The sequence below is a fragment of the Octodon degus genome, unplaced genomic scaffold (genome assembly GCF_000260255.1).
Source record: "Octodon degus isolate 3935 unplaced genomic scaffold, OctDeg1.0 scaffold00005, whole genome shotgun sequence".
Lineage (NCBI taxonomy): Eukaryota > Metazoa > Chordata > Mammalia > Rodentia > Octodontidae > Octodon > Octodon degus.
Genome location: NW_004524581.1, coordinates 9,553,030 through 9,559,524, shown reverse-complemented (window position 1 = coordinate 9,559,524; position 6,495 = coordinate 9,553,030). Strand labels below are relative to the sequence as shown.

At 42.9% G+C, this 6,495-nt stretch overlaps 1 protein-coding gene across 1 annotated transcript in view; it reads right to left on the bottom strand.

Annotated features, from left to right (window-relative positions):
* The window catches only part of LOC101584453 (core histone macro-H2A.2), a 61,967-nt gene extending 61,528 nt beyond the window's left edge, over positions 1-439 (bottom strand). Inside the window, exon 1 of the mRNA XM_004623967.1 lies at positions 41-439. The gene's annotated coding sequence lies outside the window, so the exon portion shown is untranslated. The remainder of the gene's footprint in view (positions 1-40) is intronic.
* Positions 440-6,495: the final 6,056 nt, after the last annotated feature.

The following is a 6,495-nucleotide window of genomic DNA, read 5'->3' as shown; positions in this document are numbered from 1 at the left end:
AGCTCCCTAAACAATAATGCCATCGCCATGGCGGACTCACCTGGAGCTGCGCCCCGGCTCCGCGCGCCCGCTGCCCTCTGCGCGCCCCTCCCCGGGCGCAGGTTCGGCCCGCGCAGCGCCGGTGCCGGGCAGGACTCTTTGCCTTTCTTTGGGTTTTATCTGTGCGTGTCAATGGCGGCAAGCAGCAGTTCTCCGGGCCGAGGATAGTAGCGGGGGGAGGAGGAGGAGGGAGAAGGGATTGCTCCTTCTCCACATAACCACCTCTAGGAGGAGTCGCTCAGCCTCATCCCCCGCCAGCCCAGGCTCCGCGACGGGTCTGGGGCTTTCGGAGGGGCTTGATGAGCTATTGTCCTCCAGGAGCATTAGAGATGAAACCGCGCGGCCTCCGCGCAGCCGGCTGAGGTGCTGGAGGCGCCCGGGGCCTCCTGCTGGGATGAGGCTTTCCCCAGAGTCGGGGACCAAGGCTCCATGGTCACCACCCAGCGTCTCCTGTTGGCCACATCTACCTTTGGTGGGAGGAGGAGACGTGGGTGTTCATCTGGCAGTCCTGGGAGAGCCTCTGAAGGTGAAAGCGAGCAATTCTCTTATGTCCCGAAATAAAAAGATACGTTAGCATTCGTGGCCCCTGGGAAGAGAGCCTGTGGCAGCCACAGCTACAGGGACTGCGAATTTGTAGCCATTCCTGGCCGCTCTTCTATGAATTAAGACGGATTCCGAGTCTGTTGTGTAATTCCTGGAATAGCAGATATATATATATATATATATATATATATATATATATATATATATATATATATATATATATATATATGGCCAAGACTGTGTACATGGGCAAGATTTTTAATTGGGCTGCGTACAGTAGGTTCATTTGTAATGTCCCAATGGGGATAGAGCTCAGCATGAAGCTATTGTCTTGGGGACCAATTTTTATTAGTTTCTGGAAAAACATGTTTGTGTGGGGGTGTGGTTGGTAATATCAGCTGTGACAGTGGGGATTAGGAGCTGCTTGTCCCCAGTGGAAGCCAGCACTGTCTTTTGAGATGTGGGCCAAGGCTCAGGGCTGGAAGGCCAGTTGCAGTAGTTTCTTTATGTTGCCGGGTAATGCTAACTGGTAATGGACCGTCCATGTTTCCTTTCATTTCTCCTTGATAAATTCAAGGATTCTGAGAGGCAATGGTTTGATCTCTTCAGAAAAGAGACCTAGATGAAAGAAACCAGAATTCTCCAGCACTGGCCAAAAGGATGCTTCTCATAGCCGCTACCATCTGAAAATATTGTGTATATTTATTGGCATAACTTTGTAACTAGGTGGCAATGGGGAGTCTGGGGGTGTCTGAAAGCCTGATTACTTGAGTGGGGAGAGCCTTGTGCTGGCATGTATAGGTAGTGCTTTAAATTTAGAACATGTGCATTTCAAACACATGTTTTTTGCTGAGAAGTCAGCTGCCTTCCTCTCTGATTTTCCTCAAAATCTTGCGTATGGGTTATAGATGTAAATAAACCTCTTTTTAAATCTCATATGCCTTCTCCAACACTTCTGGACCCCAGGTGATCGGCATCTCAGGTGATTAGAACGTCACGTATGACCTCACTGGTATTTGTCTTGGGAGGTATTTGCCAGGTCAGAAATACAGGCAGGATAAAGTCTTCTTTGCCTGAGACATGTATTTAAGGGATTTCAGATGATCTCTTGTGGCTCTTTGAATAGTGTCTCTTCTCACTTCCAAGGGAAGTGCCTGTGTTACTTCTTGTTTCTCCAACAGACAAAGTTTAAGCCAACATTTGAGTTCCTCAGCCCTATGGAAGTGCTTGAAAAACATTCCCATTTTGTCCCCCAATCAGGCATGCTGACTGAAATACAGTGGCATATATTAGTGTTAGGTTTACATTTTCCCTATGATTTTCCAATTAAAATGGTATATGTGCTCCTTTTTGTGTGGCTTTTTTGAAACTGATTTCATCCTAGCATTTGGTGTTGCGCTATCCCCAAGGAAGGATGTGTCTAAGAATCTGTTAGCCAGGATTTCCCCACTTTGTACCACGTGGTTTCTTCAAATGCAGATGTTCCACACACTTCCAATGGGGTCAGTTGAAAATAATGTAGGACTAATAGGCAGATGTTGCAGCCCCGGAACATCTCGCTTGGCAGTGCAGTCCACTGCTGAGGATTGATTTTTTCCTTTCGTGGTCACCTGGCTGCCTGGGAGTGGTGGCTCACTGTCACTGCCTAGAGTCTCAAGAGAGGATCGGACACTACATTGGTAATCTGGGAAAAGGTCAACCCCCACATTCCAAGGACAGTTTCTACTGAATACTTATTGCTTTTGCACCATTTTAAGCTTGATAAATTGGTAAGTCAGAGATCAGCTGTAGATGATGCAGTCACAACCCAGAGGATCTGCGGGGCGATGGGCCTTGTACCGCTCTGCTCTTAGAACAGAAGGGACCAGACCACCTGGCCCAAGTCCTTCCTGTTGACAGGACAAAATCTAGTACTCAGGTGGATGCTGGTCACTCGGATCATCGGCGGTGGAGTTTCCAGCGTATTTCCTGACTCAACCAACATAGCTTTTGGCACAGCTACTTAATATGCAGGTCAAGTCAGATGAGCTGTGCTTAATACTAAACATTTGGCACATAAAAATCTAAACACTAGGGTAATATTTTATAATTTAGATATATTAAAAGTATTCACCATGATTATAAGGGCGCCACTGGTCTCGAGCGCTGCAGTGGCTCTAGCTAGGGAGCCGGTGACAAGCGGGTAAGAAGTGATGACGCTAAGAGCTCATGTTTGCTAAATGCTTGCTCTGTGGACTGCACCGAACACTTCACCCTTCCAAATTCATTTAATCCTCATAATAGTTCTTTGGTGTAAACACTATTTCTCCTTTTTTTTTTTTTTAAGTTAGAGAAATTGAGGCAGAGCAGGAGAGAATCTTGCCCACAGTTGGAGACTTAGGAAGCAGCAAGTTCGTGCTCTTGTTCACCACATAATCTGGTGATAGGGAAGTGCATTTGCTTTAAACAAAGTAATTTTGCACTTGGTCATAAGATAGCCTCTTGGACCCCTCCCAGTACCTACACTTAAGGAGTCACCAGACAGCCTAATTACAGGAGGCTTGGTTCATTACAACTATACTGAAGCACGTTTTCTTAACCCTTGATCTGTACATGTGGATAACATGATAAATACATGTATTGATTTTGAGTCGGCTCCATTAGCAACAGGGATGTCTAGTGTGATTTTATTGAGATGCAGGATGAATTGCTTCTCCATTCACAGAAAGGAATATAACACAGCATAAATAAGAAAAAAAAAAGTGGATCAAATGAGTAACCATACAACCAACTGGGTCTGCTAGCAACTGATTCACAAAATCACCCATTTAAAAATAGCTTCATTGATTTTTTTTCTCCCCTCTGACCTTTTCTTCTGATGATCTCATGTATGATGTTGTCAATTCAGTGGGCTTTTATTTTTCCTGATTGGTTCTAACCCAGTACATAATACATACCATACCTTGTGATCATTTAGCCTTCTAGGATCTTGGTAACACCTTAATTTCCTAGTTAATTTCCTAGTTCTGCCTCTTCCAGAAGGTCTATTTGCATATAGTTATATATTTATATTTGGTATTTGAAAGTGTAAATGTGCAAGGTTTGTTTATGCAGATTAATTTTGCTTGAGAGTTTCTGATTTCCTCTGAAGTAACCTGAGATTCCCTGGGAGTGTCATAAAAACAAATGGACATCATTGATTTAAGCTCTTCTTTGGATGTAATTTAGGCAACTTGGGATATTTTATTCATTCCGTCAAGGAACCGCCTGTCATAACTCTTAACTAGCAACTTGGGGCTGTAAAGTTATGAATGCAAACAAAAAGCTAAACAATATCTCATCATTTTAAAGAGTAAGTACAGCTTTTGAGAGTACCTTGTCACTGAAAAAGTATTAGGCAATTGATCTGATTGAAAACATTTGTAAAGCTAGAAACATGCTGTCTTTCACATCACTGTATTTTTAATAATGAACATGATAAGTGTTAAGCCTTTATTTCTTTGACCAGAATTGATGACTTCAAAAATCATAGTTTTTTATGGAGGAGAATATGTCTTTCAAGAAAGGCCATAAGGGCAATGTCAGCAAAGCCCAACAACAAAAAATAAGTGTTCAAAGGCACAAACAGAGTAAGTGGTTTACTAGTCCTAGTTCTGAAAAACACTAACAAATCTGTCCTTTTGGATACCAAGTTCTGAATTTTGCTCCTGGGAAGAAAATTTGCACACATGGGTATGTGTGTATATAGATGCATACTTGTGCATACATTCTTCTGTGCTTGCATACGCAAGCATGCGGTGCGTGTGTTACTTTGCAGCGACTGATAGTGTGATAGGCTCGGAGTTAAGGCTGCTCTAGACGTAAAAGGAATCTTCCATGTGTTTAGCATTTAACTGATGAAGCGTATTGTGTAGGAAAACAAGACATTTCAGGTCTTCAAGATAAATACACTGTCAGCTCCAATTCTGCAACGTTTTGGTTGGGGAAATAAGGCACAAAGTGTCATTACGTTTAATGGAAACAGATCCCAGGGCCAAGGCAAGCGTGCCAGTTGGTGTCTTGCTCTGCTCAGTGATGCCGCGTGAGAGATCATCGTGTTACCTCCAGGCAGAGCTCTTTGTGACAGTTTCGATGGGACGTGGCAGTCACCATTCCGAGAATGTGGACTATGGTGTCGGTGCTGGCCACATGACCTCCCACCTGAACAAAATTGCTTTTTCCATTTTGGGCTTATTCTAAAGAATAGGTAAATTGATTTTCCAAATCCACGAATGTGGAATACTATAGTGAAACTATAATTTATTTATACAAATGGTGTGTTTTTACAAAGGCCATCTGTCAGTTGACTCTCTGATCTAAAACAAATCTGTTTGTTCCCCCAGGAGAAATAACATGTCTGTTGAAAAAGGATTTATGGATGATAGGCTGCCCAATTCACCAGTCATTGGTATTACAGTAACTATTTATGATATATTTATTTCTAAGGGAGTGCTGTGAGTGGAAACTATTACTTGTAAAGTATGATAATTAATTTTTTATTACCTCAAAGCCAAGAAATGGAGCCCAGTTGCATCTATTAGGATATTGTGGGCTGAGGGTATAGCTCAGCGGCACAGCATCTGCCTGGCAAGTGCAAGGTCCTGAGTTCGATTCCCAGTGCCAAAAAAAAATAGAAGAAAGAAAATAAAATATATTGTTGCATAAGAAACATGCTCTCTTCTGGGAAAATAAATCTGAATAAAAGCTGTTATTGAGCTATGGCCACATAACAGCTTACTGCCTGCCTGAGTGGGGTTGATCACAAGCCTTTGAGCATATTCCAGGACAGGAGAGCGAGCTGTTCTTGGATCCCTGACTATTTGATCTTCAGATGCTACTTATGGTCCTCGCTGGAAGTTAGATCTTGCTAATAATACTGGAAGAAAAGAGGACTCTAGGATGGGTGAAACAGAAATAGAAGGCCCTGCCCCACAGCCACCTCCTTTGCTGCCCACACAAAGTAGGCTCTACGGTGAATATTTATTTATTTATTTATTCATTCCTGAATGTGGGCTTCATTGGGAAATCACTGACAAAATGGTACACGTTTAAGGTGTTCAATGCACCACTTTGATGTCACCTGTATTTGATTACATGAATGAAGTGAGTACCAGTCAAGTTAACTAACACACTCATCACCTTGCATGGTGGTCTTTTTCTTTGGGGTGTGTGTGTGTGTGTGATTTCAGATTGATTCTTTTAGCAAATTCTGAGTGCATGATATAGTATTGTTAACTACCATCATCATGCCGTACACTAGATTCCTCAGAACTTATTCATGTAACTGAAAGTTTGCGCTCTCTGGGCAATATTTCCTATTTCCCCGACTCCTGACCTCTTGGTACCAACATATTACTCTCTGTTTCTATGAGTTTTTTTTTTTTTTTAAATAGTTTGCATATGAGTGAGAACATAGTGTTTGTCTTTTTCTGACTTATTTAACTGGGCATAATGACTGTAAGGCTTGTCCGTGTGTTGTCAGAAATAGCAGGCTTTCCTTCTCTTTGATGGCTGAATAAGAATCCATTGTAAATACCCAGCTCTTGGCTTTATGCGTTCATCCATCGGCAGAGGCTTGGGCGTCGGGGCTGTTGTGACCCGTGCCGCAGTGAATATGGGTGTGCAGGTTATTTCTTAGCTGCTTATTTTGCTGCCTTCAGGCGGAGGCACAGAGGTAGGACTGCTGAGTCATGTGGACATTCTGGTTCTATTTTAGTCTTTTAAGGTACTAGATATATTACTTTCCCCAATGTCTGTAGTAGGTGACATGGCGTTAACCATGAACAAGGGGTCTCCCCCACGCTTAATTCTGGTCTCTTTTTACTCCTACTTATGTGATAGCTCACTGTGGTTTTCATTTGCATTTCTCTGATAATTAGTGATGCTCAGCCCCGT